The 19,045-nt window shown below is 44.1% G+C and overlaps 1 long non-coding RNA gene across 1 annotated transcript; it reads right to left on the reverse strand.

The window, feature by feature from the left end:
- Positions 1-281: 281 nt before the first annotated feature.
- LOC121665324 lies at positions 282-11,851 on the reverse strand. The gene is made up of 3 exons (XR_006016332.1): positions 11,591-11,851; positions 10,518-10,640; positions 282-1,257 (listed from the first exon to the last, which is right to left on the reverse strand). It is a non-coding gene; the product is annotated as an uncharacterized LOC121665324 (long non-coding RNA).
- Between the last annotated feature and the right edge of the window lie 7,194 nt (positions 11,852-19,045).

Genomic DNA, 19,045 nt, shown 5'->3' on the forward strand with positions numbered 1-19,045 from the left:
TAAATGGACTGAACAAGGTTATTATGGAAGTGGTAAACAGACTGAACATCTTAAGGGTTGTCTTTTCACATTGTCAGTGGGAGAAGGGAGGAAGGTGGGGGGAGGAGGAGAGTTCTGAAGGTGGTATAATTTTTTTTCTTCTTTTAGGTCTGTTAATAAACTTCTTTATATTCTTTCAAGTTTGGTGCCTGTTTTGCATTTCTCCTAATTCTTATCTCACAGCAGATAAACAGTAATGAGTATTTTGGACCAAACCACTACAGTCATGTATGTTACTGTCACAAGCATCACTCCTAATAATTGTGTACTCCCTTAAATATATATTTTTAGGAAGTTTTGTTTAAAAACCAGGTTGGAGTTCTGATATGACCTGACAACAAGGTATTTAACAGAGCTGCGCTGTCTCTAATGTCCCTCTTTTGCATGCTTTCAGGAGCAAGAATAGATTAATCACCATCATGACATTAGAAAATGTGGAGATTGGAGAGACTATGTGAAATAAATTGGGAATGGCAGGATAAGTACTTGAATTGACAATACAGGAACCACTGGGCCTGTCACACCATTGCTGAGAGAATCGACAAAGCACCTCATCGGCTGTGAGTGCTGGAATTAGAGCTGCAGCCTCACCTCCACACAGCCCAGCTCAGGCAAAATTAAGAAACTTCAGCCATGCCTTGATGGGTGATCGTACGGCCCCACTGCTGCTCAGTCTTCAGTGTACTTCACCTGCCATTTGAATGTGTGTTTTCTTTGTAAAAGCCTCAAATGCTGCAGCACCAATGTGTCAGAGTGCCTTCTTGAACAGAATGACCTCTCAGCCAAAAAGCTCTTCATCTGACCTTGGTCTTGATGCAAGAATGGTGTAAAAATAGCATACAAGAAAAATGTTACATGTTACTAAAAAAAAAATGTGTAAAAAGAATTACTTAATTTAAACAAGAAACTGAACAAATAGGCAACCTATTAATGTGTTTATAATCTTGAGGTGAGGAAGGGAGTGACATTTCCAGACATTTTATCTCGGCTGCGACACAAGGTGAACCAGAAGGAAGCACGACCTTGGCATTCAGCAGACACAGACTGCAGATCCAGAGCATAGTCTCCTCCACCATCAGCTCTAACCTGCCAGGCCACCTTCTCTGCTGTGAGGGGAGCAGGCTCTGAAGTTCACCCAGGAGCACCATTCTCTGGGTTTCCTTGGAGGATGATGACCCATGACTGCAGGAGGCACACACCCTCTGGACAAACCATTGCCTGCAAAAAGACCAGGTAAAACAACCAAGAATTACGTGTGCAGTCTGGCAATAAGAAGGTGGGAAGCAACCAGCAGAATTTCCAAGTAAATCATGGCAAACCAATTTGTCAAGATAATTAGCATGGAGACAAGGGGGAGCGGTAGATGTGATACATCTTGGCTCAGGAAGGCTTGTGACACTGTCCCATTTAACTTTCACATGAGCAAAATGAGGAAATGGAAGCTAAGTGAAAATTTACCACAAAACTACACTCTCAAAATTATTATTGGCAGCTCAGTGTCAACCACAGCCCTGTCCTGTAGCCCATCGTTCTGCTGTCAGGGTGGATAATTCACCTACAAAACTGCAAATACATGGCTGAAAGGGGCACCTCACTGAGGGTAACAGCATCACAGCTCAAGATAACCTCCCCAGATAGAAGAACTCACCCAACATCCCTATGGTGTAGGTCAATAAATCCACCTATGGAACATCACAACCCAACAAGTAGGTTGAGGCTCCTTAAAGTCATCCCTTTTCTACTTGGAAGATGAGGCAGTTCCTTTCCTTGTGAGACCTTCTGCGGAGCCTGCCTTGAGAGATTGTCCCTGCAATTAAAACTAAGAGAGCTTTTCCAGTGACAGTTTGGGTCCATCTGTGCCTCATTTCTGGATGGATGGTGCTGTGCCTTGTTCCTGGCCCTGTGCTGCTGGTTCCTGAGGGTCCTGGGTGCTTACCCTTATCCCCAAACTTGGGCCACAAACCTTTTTCAAGTGAGACCAAGTCTTATAAAAATCAAAGTTTTTTCCCAAGTTTTTACCCTATCCTTCAGTTCTTTCATTTTTGGTGACTGTATTTTTTTACCTTTTCCCATGATATTGCCTTTAAAATACCATAAACAACATTTCAATAGATAAATAATTTAAAGAAAAGCAAATAGGTGCTTTATGAGAGTACCCAGCTGCTCAGCCATCCAGCAAGGCCTGTAGACTGGGGGTAGTGGAGGCCTGATTGCCCATTAAAGAGGCCCACATTCCACGAAGCCACAATCAAAGCTCTCTGGAGAATCAAGCATTGTGTCCATGTGTAATATGTCAGCTATTTGACAGCAGAGGAAACACTCTAAGAAGTGAATGTGTTTTACTCTGTTCAGTGACATTGCTAATGACTCATGCAGGATTATGGGTAACAAAACTTTGAAATGAGAGGTTGAGTTGTACACTACATTATACATCTGAATTTCATGGTATATTAGTGACAGCGATTGGTAATACAATATGATGGGGAATTGCTAACATCAGAGAGAAGTTAATATGATGCACTGCAATTTCTTGAAGAGTCCCATACTTTTTCTAGCGCCACCCATAATCTGCTCATTATGGTTTGGCAAAGAGCAATCCTTCTGGTGGAGCGGCACCAGCACCCCGACAGCTGCTCATAAATTTGAATGGAAGATACGCAATCCAAAATGTTCATGTTTCCACGGATAGTTACCCAGTTGTATCTTCCCTAAGAAACAGGTGATTTTTTAACCTCCTGCCACAGTTTGTTTCTGCTGATATTTTCTCTCTCCAGATAAATCTGATGCCATCTTGTGTCTTAAAGCATTTCTTCCTCATCTTGTTCTATTAAAAGGGCTGATACAGTCTACATGCACCTTAACTAAACACCAGTTAATGGAGTGTAACTAAGAAGAATTAATATATTTACCATAAAAAAGTATTTCTATACCATTAAAATTAGAGTCAAATGTCTCACATAAGGCATTAAAATTATAAATGTGACCACAGATTTATGTTTACAGACTCTGTCAAATCCCATGGCCGCATATCTCCTCAGTCACTCCTGTTGCAAACAGCATAAAAAAATGTTTAAACTATTTATGTGATAGTAACCTGGAATATTCTGTGGCTGTTTTACAAGGCTGGTAAATAACCATCTGACCTTTTTCACTTGTAGAAGACTTGGTTTTTCCTGCAGGAAGAGCCCATTAATAGAGAAGAGTCCTGGAGTGATGACCTTGAAAACCCAACCCCACATACCCATTAAGCAGAAGCACCAAGACCATCGCATTCACAGGAACTTGAAATGGGAGTCATTCCTAGGATAAGGAAGTCCACTGAAAACCACAGCCGAGCAAGAACTGGATTGTAATGATGACGAGTAAATGGAAGAAGGTTTCTCCCTCCAGCATTAAATTCAAGCCCTGACCTTTTCCAATGTAATGACTAACTCAACCTTTGCATAATAACATGGGTGATATTTGGAGAGTATAACATATGTGTCATTTTAATTAATTGAACAGAAATAGATTCACAGAAGAAAAATGAATTAACCAATCAGCAATCACCTTTATATCTATTTGATGTCAGAATAATTAGTTTATTCTCGTAATCTCTTGACCCCTCTAGAAATCATAACCTTGATGACCTCCTTGAGAATGGGAGCTCATTTGAATAGCACCATAATTGTGCTCTGGGTGCATTATCCTCTAGTTGTAATTTTATTAAGGTAATCTTACCCCTTATTATTATCTCTCTCTCTGATAGGTTGACCCAAACCTTGGGAAAGAGTGCAGGACTTGGCTCAGTAAAACCAGTGTACTTTGGCCAGCAGAATCCTTCCTCCTAGAAGGCGGGCTGGTTTTGTTAGCTGGAGGATCAGCAATAATTTTACCACCGTTGTCTGTGGACAGCAGTATCCCAACATACTTCCTGATGTTGGCAGTTGCAGACTGTTGCCAACTAGCAAACGCTTAAACAAAACCACAGTTTGTTCCAGAATGATAAAGTGACCCTACAAAGTGAATTACACTGTGAAAAATAAATGTACAACACAGTGTAGATGCACAAATGATTATTTCATTATCTGCTCAATGTAAGAACGACAGATACAAATTGTTCCAATCATAGAGTGATGAAAGAGTAATGAACAATGGGTTCTTCAATGAGCACAGGAACAAAATAATGAATTGCAGTTTAAATGAAATCAGGAGTCAATGGACTGGATCACAGACTGTCCTTCAGACACAGGAATTCTGCATTACTTAAACACTGTCAGCTGGAAAAACGTCCTTTAAGAGGAAGGAATCTAAATGGGTCAGAAAGAGACAAGTATGATGAGCCTGGACACTGGCTGGCTTTTGGCAAACTGGACTGGAGCATCCCCATTCCTGATGCTTTGATAATTGATCTATTACAAATTAGCAGCTTCCACTCTGCAAAGTTAAGAAACCATTGTTACTTTTCCGTGTTTTAACCTCTCTCTTGCTCTACTACTCAGTTACTTCGATGCAATATCTGATGAGATCTTCACACAGATTTTGGGCACAGAATGAAGACCAAGACATGAAAGCTTCTGGGAAAGGAGTGTCAGTTATGTAGGAATAGCATATGTGGCAAAAGCTCTACTTACTTTTTTGTTGGAAAACTCTGCAATAGAAGGATTTCTATTCTTTTCTTTTGTTTCATACCAATAAGCCAAGGATTTCTAATGTTATTGCCAAAGAAACATGTCACATTTCATGTATCATAGCTATCCATCACCCTTCACAGCATCTTTTTAACTCTGTACTGAAGCTATGTTTCACTCGAGAGTGCAGGACATCTGACCATTTTATCTCTCTGTACAGAATTCTTTTACATTCTATGAAGACATCTTAGAAATGAGCAGAAACTAGCTGGTGCCACAGGCAGGGGTCAAAGAGTCTCATACACCAACTCACCCCTCCTGCTGCTCTGCCACTGCCATGGCCAGGATAGCACCTGCCCTCCTGCCCCTCACACAATACCAGGTACAAAAGAGAGACAGCACTTGGAGCCTTGTATGCCACAGCAAAGGACATGGTGCTCTGGGATGACCATTCCCAAGGGAAAGGTCATCTTTTATCCCTTGATGCTCAATAACCTCAAGATATTTGAAAACTAGAATGTCCCAAAATCAGCAAGCAAGAGCACTTTCAAAAGCCACAGAGTGATGGCAACAAAGGGAAAAGCAGGGAAAATGAGGTTTTGCTTGCTTTGTGGACAGAAATAAGTATTTATTGGAGAAAAAAGCTACAAGAGAGAGGTGGCATCTCTGCTGTGCAAATGACTGAAAGGCCACCTGCTTCTGCCCTAATTCAATGACATCTTCTGCAAAGGGTCTCTGCCCTTCAAGGTCAGGGTAAATTTCACATGCCTGCCATGTACACATGAGCCAACATCCATCAAACACTACCTGTTGCTGTACGTGGGCAGCCTGTCCAGGTGGAATCAGACCACAACCGGACATACCACTTATAGCCTCTTGCTCCCCCTTTACTCAGATTTATGTTTCAACAGATCCTGATGCTAAGCACTCCAGACTCTCAGCAAATGTCCCCAAAACTCCATCAGGGTGCCCAGAAGTGCTGAGACAGGCCAAGACAACCAGCACATCTCACCACAGGCACCTAGAGAGCCATGAGGCACCTTTCACGTATAGAGGGGTAAATACCTTCCTTCCTTGGGATTTTTCCTGGATATTAAAAACTGTGCCTTGTTGACTCAGAGAGACAGAACTTTCCTCATCTGACAACTCAATTTTACTAAACATGATGAGGTTTGCAAACTCCAGAATATTTTGGCTCCCTCTGCAAGCCTGATACACAGATAAAACCATGCTCCATTCCATGCAGTGGGAGGGAGCACTGAGGACGGGCTTTCCTCTTCCACTGTGTTGTCTCTGATGAGATCCTTTAAGGCACAGGCATCTCCACCTGCCCCCATGCCAGAGGACTTTTCCACTTACAGCACTGTCCCTGACAAAAGCTTCAGAACAAGAAGACCCCATTCCACCGGAGTTTCGGCAGAAAACCACACCATTGTACTCAAAACTGGGCTGACGCAATGCCTTAAGTTGTCACAGGCTTGCTGCCGGATCTTTTAGATGACTTTGGGTCTCAGATCATCTATAGCATAACATGACATGATCTTTCATGGCCTCCTCCAACCAACCCAGTGTCAGAAGTTCATTCAGCCAAGTAAGGCAGCATTCCAAACCCCTGGCTCTAAAGAGACACCTAGCCACCAGCTTGGATCTGAAACCAAACTGAAAATATTCCCTGGAGCAAGCAGCAGAGAGCCCTGCTCCTGTCCAGAAGTCCAATCACTGCCTGCAAATATCCACAGCACCCTGCCTAGGTGTTCAGAGAGGTGTCCCTTGCCTGTGGCTGTGGGGGTTGGAAGAAGCTGATCTTTCCAACCCGAACCTGTTCTATGATTCTAGAATTCTATGATCTCTACTTGGGACCAAGCAGCATTGCTGCTGGGGCACTTGGGGAAGCTTCGAGTGACACCCACATACCCTGGCCAAGAGTCTATCTCTTGTGCTACTCAGACCCAGGAGTTGAAGAAAGCTGATAAAAACTGTGAGTCTCACAGCCAGACACTCAATCTGTTCCACCAGCCCCCCGACTGGCCAAATTCTCCTGTGTGTGGTGCTTGCCAGCTTGAGAAACATCTCAACAGCCAGGAGCTGCTTGCCAAAGGTCTGGTTGCACCTTCTCACCCACCTCCATCATTACAGATTTTGGAAATAACCACAAATGCCTCCTTGCCTTGCTAACAGTGAATGCTGTACCAGGGGGGCTGCCAGGAGCAGCCAGGTGACAATGCAGATTGCAAAACTATACAGAAAGGAGGGGGTGAGCACCAGGAGCCAAGCTCTTCACTAGAGCAGTCCACTATAGGAGAGCACCTGGAAAGGAGTTCACTATACATTATCCAGAAGAAAAACCTCTGGTGCACAGGGTGGAGAGCACAGCATTGCTCCTGCCAGGCAATGGATGGAGTGGGGAATATTGGCAATGGGGAGGTTTGCAGGTGTGCCTGGGCACTGCATGGCTCTCCGGGGGTGCAGGTTTGCTGGGTTGTCCTTGCTTGGCATGCATCACTGCACAAGTAATGGATGTGCCTATTAAATCCAGCCAGAACATTTGTCTCTGTAGCTGGCAGAGAGGATCCACACCTCAGTGATACACTGCATTTTTCTGTGTTTGTTCTGAATCCTCCACATGCTTGGTTCAGTGTTTTTAGACTCCGAGACAGATGCACTGGATTGATTTCTAATATAACTCTCATAATCACCTACACTTTGGAGTGGTCTCTACGTAAACACAAGGCACAGACTTCATTGCATTACACGGTAGCTGCCATGTAATTTTTGTGGTTACAGAGCACGATGCCTCATTCTGGCTGATATTTGAGCTTCAATTACCCAGTTGTGCATCAAAGGACAAGCACATGGTCAGAAAGTGAGCACAGCTTCACTAAACCCATCACTGTTTACATCGCAATACTTGTTTTTCAGTGTTACATTTGATTTACTATCTTGCTGAAACTTGGCCTGTTACCAAAAAAAAAATTGCATGGGATTCCAAAATTTCATCAGAAAAAAAAAATAAATATGCAGTGCTCACAGTGCTCCATGAGGGGTCAACATGGCCCTCATTATCTAAAGGGCTGTTAATGCAGAACTTAGAGATGATCAGAGTGGTCTTTCAGTGCTTGGCATTTCCTGACTCCTACACTTTTGTTTTTCCTTTCTCATCATTACACTAACACTTTTGTGTTATGGAATATTTATGAGGCACACCACATGCTTAATGGATTTCCTCATTTATTTGCAGCTAGCCTGCATTAATACAAGACTCACAATATTCAATCTGAAATCCATCAAGGATTCCCAGGCTTAATATCATCACCAATTTTAATGAGAAAGGAAATCTGTAAATTCAACTTGCAAAAGCAAAAATAAAGCCATGTGGGAGCAGCACGAGCAGTACAACTGCATCCTTCACTTTAAAAGCATCTGGAAGTAAACTTCTGTTAATTGAACTGGTTCTAAAGCTGTAAATTACAAAGTACCTCTCTGCACTAAATCTTAGCCATAGTTCCGCAAAATGGCACATACCATAGTGCATTCCTCTCCCTACTGCCTATCCTGCAACATGGGGATACATGAGCAAGGTGAGAGGTCAGGAGGATTAGAGGTGGCCTTGGGACCCAGGTGGTACCCAAACCACTCATATTTATGTACCCTTGAGGGAGCAGGAGATCAGCTGAAGATCAGGCATCCATTATGGTGTATATATGTTTAGATGTCTCTTGCTGGGCAGCAGCTGCTTGGCCTTGTGCTGTTGGCACCATTAGATGCAGGTGAATATTCACCTTCTTTATCCTTCTCATGTCTCAGGGCACCAGCAAACTCTGAGCATGTGTATGGCAAAAGGAGTTGTGTCTCTGGGGCAACATGGACCTTCCTCAGCAAGGGAATGCTCTGCCTGATGTGACTGATCAGCTATTGCTGCCTGCTGACGTGATCTCTGAGAGTTCTCCGACATGTTTTTGTTTATAGAAGTCATTCTTCCCTAATAACATTTCCCCATTATTATCTCCTACACACGCATGGGCACAAAAATTAACCCTGAGTATTAACAGAGGAGAAAATCCTTGCTATTAATGAGACCACTGCAAGCCCATATAAATCAATCCAACTGCATGAAGTAACAGTGCAACATTTAGTGCCATTTAGCTGGGAGACATGCACTGAAAATAAATATGAAGGTGCAAAACCAAGCTGATACTTCAATATTTTAAAAAAATAAATAAAATCAGTAGATTGTTCTTCCCTGGAAGCTTTCAAGGGCAGACTTTCTTGGATATACATAAATGTAAATCCAGTGGGGTTAGCAGAACACATCAGAATTTTCTAGTGGGGGATCTGAGTCTGGGTATTCACCCTCTGTTCATGGCAAGTGTCCCTGAGCTTGTCTGGAAAGGGACTGCAGCACCAGCCCCTGTGTGCACCCACTTCTCCAGCTGCTTACAGGAAAGTCTCAGCATTGGTAACAGCAAATTTGAGCTCCTCGTATTCCTTCTGTTGTCAGGCTCTGTTTCAGCAAGGGACCTCAGGATATGCCTAACTTCCAGTTACAGCTCCTTGCCTTTGAAGAAAATGGGGCAATCACACATCTAAAGTTAGATGTTTCTTCCTCTCTTGGGAAAAACAGTCCTTAATACCTCTGTGTTTAAAGATGATCTGGCAATATTTCTATTCACCATCACACAAAAAGCAGAAGTTGCAGATTTAAGAGTGGAAGGCAATTTCCCCTTCTGTGCGTAGCAACAGAGAATAGTGCTGTAGGCTTTCCAACAGCCAATCCATTTGGTACTTCACTGACAAGGTTAAAACAGTAAAAACTTTATTGTGTGACTGTCCTAGGTTACAATACAAGATGTGCCCACAAGCATGTATTCTATCACCATCTTCATGAGCTGTTAAAACCAGGTGGGGCAGTGCTCCCTGCCTCCTCCCTCAAGACTATGTCCTGTTAATGGCCCAGCAGTGCCTTATCTCATGACTCATCATTCCATTGTGAGAGCTCCACCCAGAGGGAGAAACCAAGCATCCCATCCTGGATATAAACTGCGATTTTTGAAGACCACAGGCAGCCTTTCCCACTGGATTTCCAGAGGACAAGAGCTACATACCTACCACTGGACCTTCTGAGGAAGACCAGGTCTTTCTACACAGGATCACCACTTCAACAGAACCACATCCATTCACTTCAGGAGGACTGCAACCACCACCTTATCGGACTGCTACCCTGACTAACAGGGTCAGGTCGTATCTGACTGTCAGTTTAAATCAGTTTTTTCCCTGCCTTGTTTTATATATATATTAGTAAAGAACTGTTATTCCTATTTCCCATATCTTTGCCTGAAAGCCCCTTGATTTCAAAATTATAATAACTCGGAGGGAAAGGGGGTTGCATCTTCCATTCCAAGGGAGGCTCCTGCCTTCCTTAGCAGACACCTGTCTTTCAAACCAAGACAGTGACCCTTGGAAGAGACTTTTTTTTCTCATATGTAACTAATTTCTACTGAGATGTTGGTTAAGGAGAAAGCATTTGATAATCTGATTTTGCATCCAGTGACAGAGACACCAGAAGCAGAAAATAAGAAATTCAAACGTGGGCTAAATTGTTATTTGCCAAGCATTTGATTTCCAAGGAAATGAACACATTCAGCAAATAAAGGAGAACCTGAGAGTGCAAGAGAAGAGCCTGAGGACAGCACATCGCTTCTGGGGTGTGTTCATGAGAGAAATGGTGATTAAGAAGATGTCACAGGCTGGAGACAATCTACACTGAGACAGCTCCACTCTCCTCTCTAAATCCTGGGTGCACAACTGGTCAGAAATGGGGTGACATCCACTCCAAAAGCACATCCCAAACGACTCTAGCTCTGTGCTTACCTGGAGGCCTTCAGGTTGTTTCAGCAGAGCTACCACTGCCTGTTTCACTGACGGGGAGCAGTACCCAGCATCTGATTGAATCCAAATTGGAGCCTGAGATAAACTGCAGAGGAAACCTGATGTCTGAATCAGCACATGAAAAGAAATAAGCAGAAATAAATAGATTAGTCTGGTCTACAGCATTTCTGTCAAAAAGAGGAAAAGCTGCTGCAAACTTAGACTGCAGGTGAGAGGAAAAGCCCTTAGGAAAGCAGAGGGGCTCAAGATCACCAACTGGAATGGGCCCTTCTGCTCCATAAATAAATAATGCCAGGTTTTGAGGAAAAGCAGCTCTAGCGGAAAGTATTTTGGCAGGATGGGCTGTCCAGCAGCATACTGCGAGGAGTCCCCTGCCACCACCAAGCACTCATCCTGTGCTTTGCTTTGACCACACTGCAGCTTGTGCACAGCACAGATAATGCTCCCAGAGGTGCCTGCCCAGCACTTTGAACCCGAGGCTTATGGCTGTACAAATCACCTCACACACAAGGATCTCCATGGAGCCAATCCCAGGGTGCCAGCATCATCCTGCTGAGGAGCAGGTACCTCCCACTGCACCTAGATGTGCTGCAACCCATCCCAGTCCCCTGCCAAGGCTATCCCACAGGCACTACTGCTTCTCGAGGGTAGGCTGGAAGCAGCACAAGTTTGTGCTGGATACATTCAGCTTCTGGAGAAAACAGCACTCCAAATCTCAGAGCTTCCTGATCCCCTATGGGGAAGCCTGGCTCACATGCCTGGGCACATCTTGCACATTCAGCCAAGCTTTGTCTTGCATTACTTATTTTTTCCAAAACCATCACATTTGGATCAAGGTTAATTTTTTTTTTCCCCTTCCCCTCCAAAGGGTAAATAATGGTGGCATTGGAAATGGGTGGACTCAAAGGTGAAAGCATAGTCACTTGGTGTGACCTTTGAAAAAAAAATAGCAGCCTGGGTAGAATTTGAAAATCCTGGCCCCTTTGGGGCTGCTTGTAGTAATTAGGTCATATGGGGCAGTGCCCTGCCAGAATGTCACCCCATGTGGAACTTACCCCAGGTAAACAACGTGAAGTGGTGGTGAGAAGGGGAGGAAGGCGTTACAGAGGCCACTGGATGGGTACTGACCCCACAAAGGGTGTTTAAGATCCACCAGCAAGCACAGAGCATGGCGTTATCTCCTGCTAGAAGTGTATCCTGTGTACCAGCATCTGGAGGTGGTGAGACATCCAAGGGAGTAAGCTCAGCCCTGTGCAGGGAAAAAAAGAGGAAAAGCGAGCCTCAGAAAGGCTCTAGGTTGGCACAGGTCCCAGGGCAAAATGAGACAGGGTTGGTTCTACCACCTTCCCAGGGGACTTCCAACACAAATATGCTCTGGGAAGGGAGTAAAGCTCATCAGGTGAGGGAAAGCTCAGAACTACTACAGGAAATCCTGTGCAAGGGGAGACCCTGACCCACCCCACACCTATTTAAGTTCACTGCTCTGCCTCGCCATGGGTCTATCAGGGACAGCATTGCTGTATCCCAGACATCTTCCATCCACACTGCTGTCAGCTGCACTGCAGCATCTCCAGCATCCTCGCATTGGGGAAGACTGGGAGCTGTCTCCCTGACTTCAAGATTGATGTTGCATTACTTAAGCACAAATTAAGTGTGTAGCAGAAAAAACATATGCAGAACCAGCATTTGCAGCCCTGGATTTGGGCTGGCCTTGGTTGAAATTCAGCAGATCGACAGCATCAGATTTTGTTGGCGTCTGAGACAGAAGCCCCCCTGGCATTTTTAGATGACTTTGTGATAGTTATCTTCCCTTTATACTATTTGCTTTACGCTTGGAAAAAAAAATTATCTCAGGAGTCTTTTGAGCATTAGAATTTATGCCATGCATGCTACTTTCTTCAAATATTTTAAAATATTCGAAATGTAAGAACCTTGGCACAGTGCCCAGGATCCTGTCTTTTCGTATGAAGGTTTGAGATAACTGACACTTCCACTTACTGTTTCTCCCTGAAGAGGTCATCTCTGCTTCAGCTCCAGAGCAGAGCAGCAGAGGTACCGGAGGTCCCCGAATTTCACAAAAGGTTAAAAAATCTGCACAGGTGCTAATTAAAGGCAATGCACTCTGTGTCTGACCTAGTTCTGCCTTGCTTTCAGGAAGCTTTACCTGAGTATCTTTCAAACCACTTAAAAATTAAAATGGTTAATAATGCATCAGAGCCGAACATTACCCAGGGGCTGGCTACGTGGGAAGCTCAGTTTTGCCTGTGGATGGCACTGTTTGTAGTTACTGGGGGTAGGGAGCATTACCAGCCTGATTCCCTGCCTTTACTCCCACCATGCACAACTTTATGCCACTTAGTGATGTCCCAAAACCTTTTTTGGATGATTTCTTTAAATGTTCAATATCACGCTGGGCAAATCAGGTGGTAGAAGTTGGCAGAACTGTTCACCTGGTCCCTGATGCATCCATCTGCACAGTCAGGTTCTTCCGCACACTCAGCTTCCCTGTGCGTATTCTTACAATATCTGTATCACTCTCTCCTCCCAAGGTTTAATCTCCTAGGATAAACAGCAGGGCACTGCTTAGCTGAGGAATGCCAGCTTAGAAATACTCCTTTCTGCTTCTGCACCTTACATTGACATTTATTCAGGGAATTTTCATTTTACCTTTTTTTTTACTCGGCTGCCACTTAGTGGCAATGCAAAGTCATAGCTCGGGTAAACCCACAGCCTGCAAATCCATCTGGTATTCCAGTGACTCTTCCCAGGGCTGTAGGAATTACTTGCTCAATAATTCACTTTTCACCCAACACCCTTTCCACAGGTTATGAGCAATGTTACAAAACCCCATCTCACTGGAAAAAGCATTAAAAATATCACAGCCATTATGAAGGCAGCATTCACCTCGCAGTGCTTTGCATTCATAAAAGAAGGTCGGTGGTGTCCAGCACGATCTGCAGGGGACTTCCAGAGGTCAGGTTGGAGTTCCTCACATTGCCCTCAGCCCCTGGTAAGGCAGACGCAGTATCGAAGGTTGGTCTGCTGCTGTGGTACCCCATGAGAAGGGGCTGTCTTCTGGGGGGAAATAAAGAGGAGTTCCTTGCTGAAAAACTAAACTTGTGCAAAGCAAAGTGAGCTGTTTCAGAAACCCCAGCACTGTTTCTCATGGGGATCCCCAGCAAGAGGTAGGGACATGTCCAAGCTCCTCCTTGCCTACAGTGTTGTGGCTGCTCCTCTGAAGCAAAAGAGTAGCGTTTTCCATTTTCTGCTGAAATGTCAACATTTCCTATGGAAACAGTGAAAATAAATCATGGCATTGTGACTTTACAGGGGGCAATAACAGCAACAGGTAATTATCACCCCAGGGCAGAATCTTAAAAAGCCAAGTGAGACTTTCAAGACAGGGAACTTGCATGTTTTCTGCAGAGACTCTGTGCTCAAAGTCTAGCATCCCTAAGATACGTCAACTTTCATTTCCATAAGTTTCATTTCTCTCACCATAATTGCACTGGAGATGTCAAAAAGAATGATTTTTTTGTATCCTCTATGGAGGTGAAAGAGAAGAAGCTGAAATTACAGCATATTGGAGCCTTCACATTGCAAATGCTTGAAGTTTCCCTTTTTTTCTTTTCTTTTATAACCTGCATTGATTACTGTCAAGACAAATTTCTTGCTGTGAAATAGAGGTAAGTCCTTGTAACCAGACCCTGAACTCAAAGTGACACTGACATTTTCTAATTAAAAAAGTAAAAACAAAACCAAAAAACCCTAACCAAGTTAAAAAAAAAAAAAAAGAAGCTAATATTCAAACCTCACCTAAGCCCTCAATTTCACCTCTCACTTTAATCACAACTGCTGCAGAGGTACATCTGCCTACCTAAAGGACTCTCCTGCACCTGGAAGCATCTCTTGTGCACTAACCCAGCACACACCACAGCCGTGGCAGCAGCATTCTGGCAGGATAGGGTGGCATTTGCTACTGCCTTTCCCTCTCAGATCAAGCAGATGAAGGACGCCTCAGTGCCATTTCCTTGCAGTACCTGAACTCATTTTTATCCCTTGTCACACCAGGACCAGATTGCAGCTCTGCTTTGCCCTTCATAGCTTAAAATGTCATCCTGGGGAAAGGAGAAGAAGCCCCCCCTGCCCATGCACAGAGGTACTCTGGGCCTTTAGGTCTTGCTCTCTTGCATGTGTGGGGGCCCCTCATCTTGCCTGCGGGACCATGGCAGCACCCCATAGCAAAGTCAGAAATAGGCTGGAAGAAGATATTTTTTGTGCCGTGGATTTCTTTGTTAAGAGTTTTAATGGTACTTCAGATTAGTTCAGCTGTTGAGAGCAGCTGGCAACCCATTTGAACAGCTCTACCTGCACTGGCATTGAGATGAAATGTTTACTTTTCATACCTCTGCACTTTAAGCTGTGCTGCAGGAATCCAGCTTTTCACAGTCTGAGCCTGCCGAGGCATTTAGATCCCTTTTCATCTGCTTTATCAATTGTCCCCTTGAGGAAATATTTTGCCAAAGTTGTGGATGATTAAAGGCTCAGGAGTAGGTGCCAAGAGACAGCCAGGATTGCACTGCCATGGGACCATCCTGGGCAAATAAAATGGGACCCTGAGCAGACTGCCTCCAGGCTGTTGCCATTTCTGTCTGGGGGGAAATGGGACTGAAGGTGCAGGGAGATCCTCACTGTCACGGGAGCAGTTGTCCTGCTGCTGCCATGGTTGGCTCCCTTTGTCCCTCCCCAGGAGGCAGCATTTTGCTCAGTGCACCTTGAAAAGCCCCATTTCATCTAGCACTCACTGGTGGTCAGCTCCCAACCATTCCACCCACCAGCCTGTCTGCAGTCCAGGGAACTAGAGCAAAAGTTTGACTCTGGAGGCCATTTCCACTCTGCCTTGTGATATAGCACAGATGAACATCTAGCAGGGCAATCTGCTGATGAATGAAGCACAAAAAACCCTACCTCTTCACAGCTTCCATGACTTTGCTGGATTAATTTCCAACATATTTTACTCACTTTGAACCATGAGAAAGAATCAGATGGGGTGTCTTGCCTGGTGCAGCTGGACACAGCTTCACAGCCAGCTATACGTAAGAGGAAGCAGGGAAACTAGCAGTTTTACTAACAATTACGTGTAGTTTACTTGGCCTAGAAAGAGCCATTTGACAGGCAGCTGAAGGAACAGGTAACATTTGGTTTGCTGCTTAGCAAGGAAGAGAGTAATGAAGTAAAGAAATTCAGCCAAATTAAATTTAATAAAGAAATAGATTTTATTCCGCGGCCGAAAGATCGGTCACACAGAAAGCCACTACCGGAAAAAGGTCAGCCCCAAGCCCAGGATCGGTTCTGGGTGAACACAGATCTGACCTCTATCATGTCAGATCACCAAGTTCACGAATGTCACTTCGGCTGGTTCCTTCTTATACAGTTCTTGGGCAGAGTCAGAATTAATTCTATTCTTCTCGCACTTCAGCATATTCATGATTTTTCTTGTCCTGAAGTTAGACTGCACAAAGCATTTCCTGGGTCTGATGAATTGTCCGTCTTGGATGATGAATGGTCCATCTCCGATTCCTGGAACAGTTATTCTTAGTTCCCGGAATGGGATACTCCTTTAACGACTCGGAGATGTTAATCAGTTTCATCATCGTCCAGGTCATTGCCCAGGTGTGGCGTTAATGGCTCCAGATAAGGTCTACCTCCACCCGGAGATAGACTTTTTCGTATGCTGATTAGTTCCAGGCCTTATTGTCTTCTCTGCTGCTGCCAAGGCTTGCGAAATTTTCTCCATCCCTGGCCTGGTGTTTGGGCTTAGGCGTTTTTATTTGTACAATTAATATATACATTTATGTACACAAGCACGAATTACCAATTTCATTTATAAGAGTAATAACATGGAATCAAGAAATATAAACACAGAGTAAAACCAAACCAACGAAGTGGGGCAAAACACCAGAAAATTTTCTGGTGGAGCTCACTACATTTAAGACAGAACTGGTTATTGGGGAGGAAGGGGGCTCTTGATCTAACGATACTTTGCCTTCTTTGGGAAGATACTTCAAAACATCCCCTGACCCTGGGGATTTTTTCTTGCCTGGGCACTGAGGGGCAGAATAATTGGGACACCCTGGAAATGCACTTGCAATGCCCATTTCATGCTCCCAATGCATGTTCAAAATTCAAGGCACTTTGTAGGTGGAAGAGATTCCCCTGGCTAGCCTCCCACAGCAAAAGGCTCAGCAGGACAGCACTTCTTCCTTTGAGATAATATATTAGGGAAAATGGGATAACTGCTTTTTTGTCAAAAGAGCAGCGTTAAAATTCTGCCGTGCTAGCCTTGCTTTGCCCAGGGCAAGGAATTTTTTTGACAGGTGAATAAAATATCATTAGTTTCTCCACTGTCATCAATCATCAAAGTGAAGGCTGGGTGAGTAACCTCTTCAGACAGTCCTGGGGACTGCATTAGCCTCTGGTTTCTAAAGAAGTGGAGAGGGGCCAAGACAGGAAGCTGCCTTTATATCTAAATGCATGGGAGGCAGGCAGCTAAAACCTCTCCCCAACTTTGACTTTTTTCCCTAAGTGTTAGAAGCTGACAACAGCATAGAAATGGAGATTTCACGTTGTCACTCCAGCCTCGCCCAGCTATTTGTGGCCAGGTAGCCCAAGCTGGGCTAGATATTGTATCGAGGCATTGCTGAGAGCACAACGTAAGTTAAGGAGAGAGAATGACAAATCTGAAGCTTTTGTCTAAAGGTCACATACTTAAAGCTTCTTTCTCATTTGTGTGAGCTAGTTTACTTAAAAAAAAAAAAAAAGAAAAATCTTCACAACAAAGAAAAATGAACAGAAATCTGTCCCTGAGACTGCCATGGCAGTGAACTTCCAAAGCTATTGTGATTTCAATAGAAGAATAGGAGACACTGCCATCGAAAATGCCATTGATATTGTAACAGATCATTGCCTAAATAGACCATAACAGCCCTCATTTCAATGGTTACTGAGAAACGCATTAACCCCTTCCCGTCTGAGTGCCTGCACCATCTCTGTGTGACACATCAAAGGAGACACACCAGATAGTATGAATTTCACACCCTTTTTCTGCCCATCAGTTCCTCTGAGCTTCCCTGTCCCTTTCCTTTTCCACACCGTATCAGAGCGAGCCACGAGGGCAAATTGTTTTAAGTGCAGGCAGAAAACCTGGGGTTAGTGCATTGTCTCCCCCCAGCCCCACTCCTCAAACCACCCAGGAGAAGGCAAAGCTTTCCCCAAAGGTCTGGGGCTCAGGGGCAGTTGAAGTCCCAACAATTTACCAAAATAAATTAAAAAAACCCACCCACACACATATATTTATATCTATCTATCTATATATGTCTTTATCTTTTAATTCCCAGTGGACCAAGCCCCAAACCCTTCAAGGGCTTTCAAGGAGAGATTAAAACCAAACAAACCCAAAAACTAACAACACCCCCTCCAAAAAAAAAAAAACCAAACCAACCAATCAACCAAAACCAACAACAGTAAACTGTTGCAGTGCGGATACTGTAACATGATGTACCAAACAAGGAGTCCCGTGGAAAAGAAATATATATGGACAGATTCTTGATAGATGTTTCAGAGATGTTTATTTCTCCAGCTACATGGCCGGGGCTCTGCCGAGGAACTCCTACAATCACAGGACCCGAGGGACCTTGCCCACACAGTGAAACACGAAACAACCAATGGGGAACGAGGCTGAGCAGGGGCAGGGAAACCCCATCTCTGTCCCCTCAGGGCCCCTCTCCCAGGGCTACATGGCAGGGGGAGGAGACCCCGACATTTAACCCCTTTATTTTTAACAAAAGAGATGTAAAACTTAACATTGAAAACAACAAGGACAGTTTCAAAACAAAACAAGCCACCCTCTTGAGTCTTCGAATGTCCAAACAGATTCTGTGGAACATCTTAAGGCTGACAGAAGGGAGACAGAACTCTCCAAGCATGCTTTGTGGGGAAACTGAGGCAGGAGAGAGTTTAATTTCTTCCCTCCCCCTTTTCATCCCCCCCTCGGCATTGGAAAGGGATTTTTTGGGAAACAATTGGCAAAGGCATGGTTTTGTGAGGGAAACCATGGATGAATAAACGGATTGGGAATACACTGGGGGTAATAGGACATAGGGTAAAAGGGAAAGGTGGGATTAGGAAAGGGAGACTGTAGGGGGGGCCTACAATGGAGATATTGTCTAACATGACTACAATTTTTAGCATATATACTGCCTTTTACAGGAACACCATCAGGCCCAGTGTCCTGCGATGCTTGTAACCCTTTTCTACCTTGTATAATTTTGAATTCTACCACCTCTCCATCTCCCAAGCTTGGGATGCATTTTTCAGGGTTATTCTTTTTAATAGCAGTTCTATGCACGAATATGTCTTGCTGGTTGTCACGTCTTGTTATAAAACCATAATTTTGTTTAACATTATACCATTTTACTATTCCTAAAACCTTAGCTGCAGTGATTTTTTCC

Source organism: Corvus kubaryi, unplaced genomic scaffold (assembly GCF_017639235.1).
Source record: "Corvus kubaryi isolate FWS band 111438036 unplaced genomic scaffold, C.kubaryi_AGA036_p1.0 37322, whole genome shotgun sequence".
Classification (NCBI taxonomy): Eukaryota; Metazoa; Chordata; class Aves; order Passeriformes; family Corvidae; genus Corvus; species Corvus kubaryi.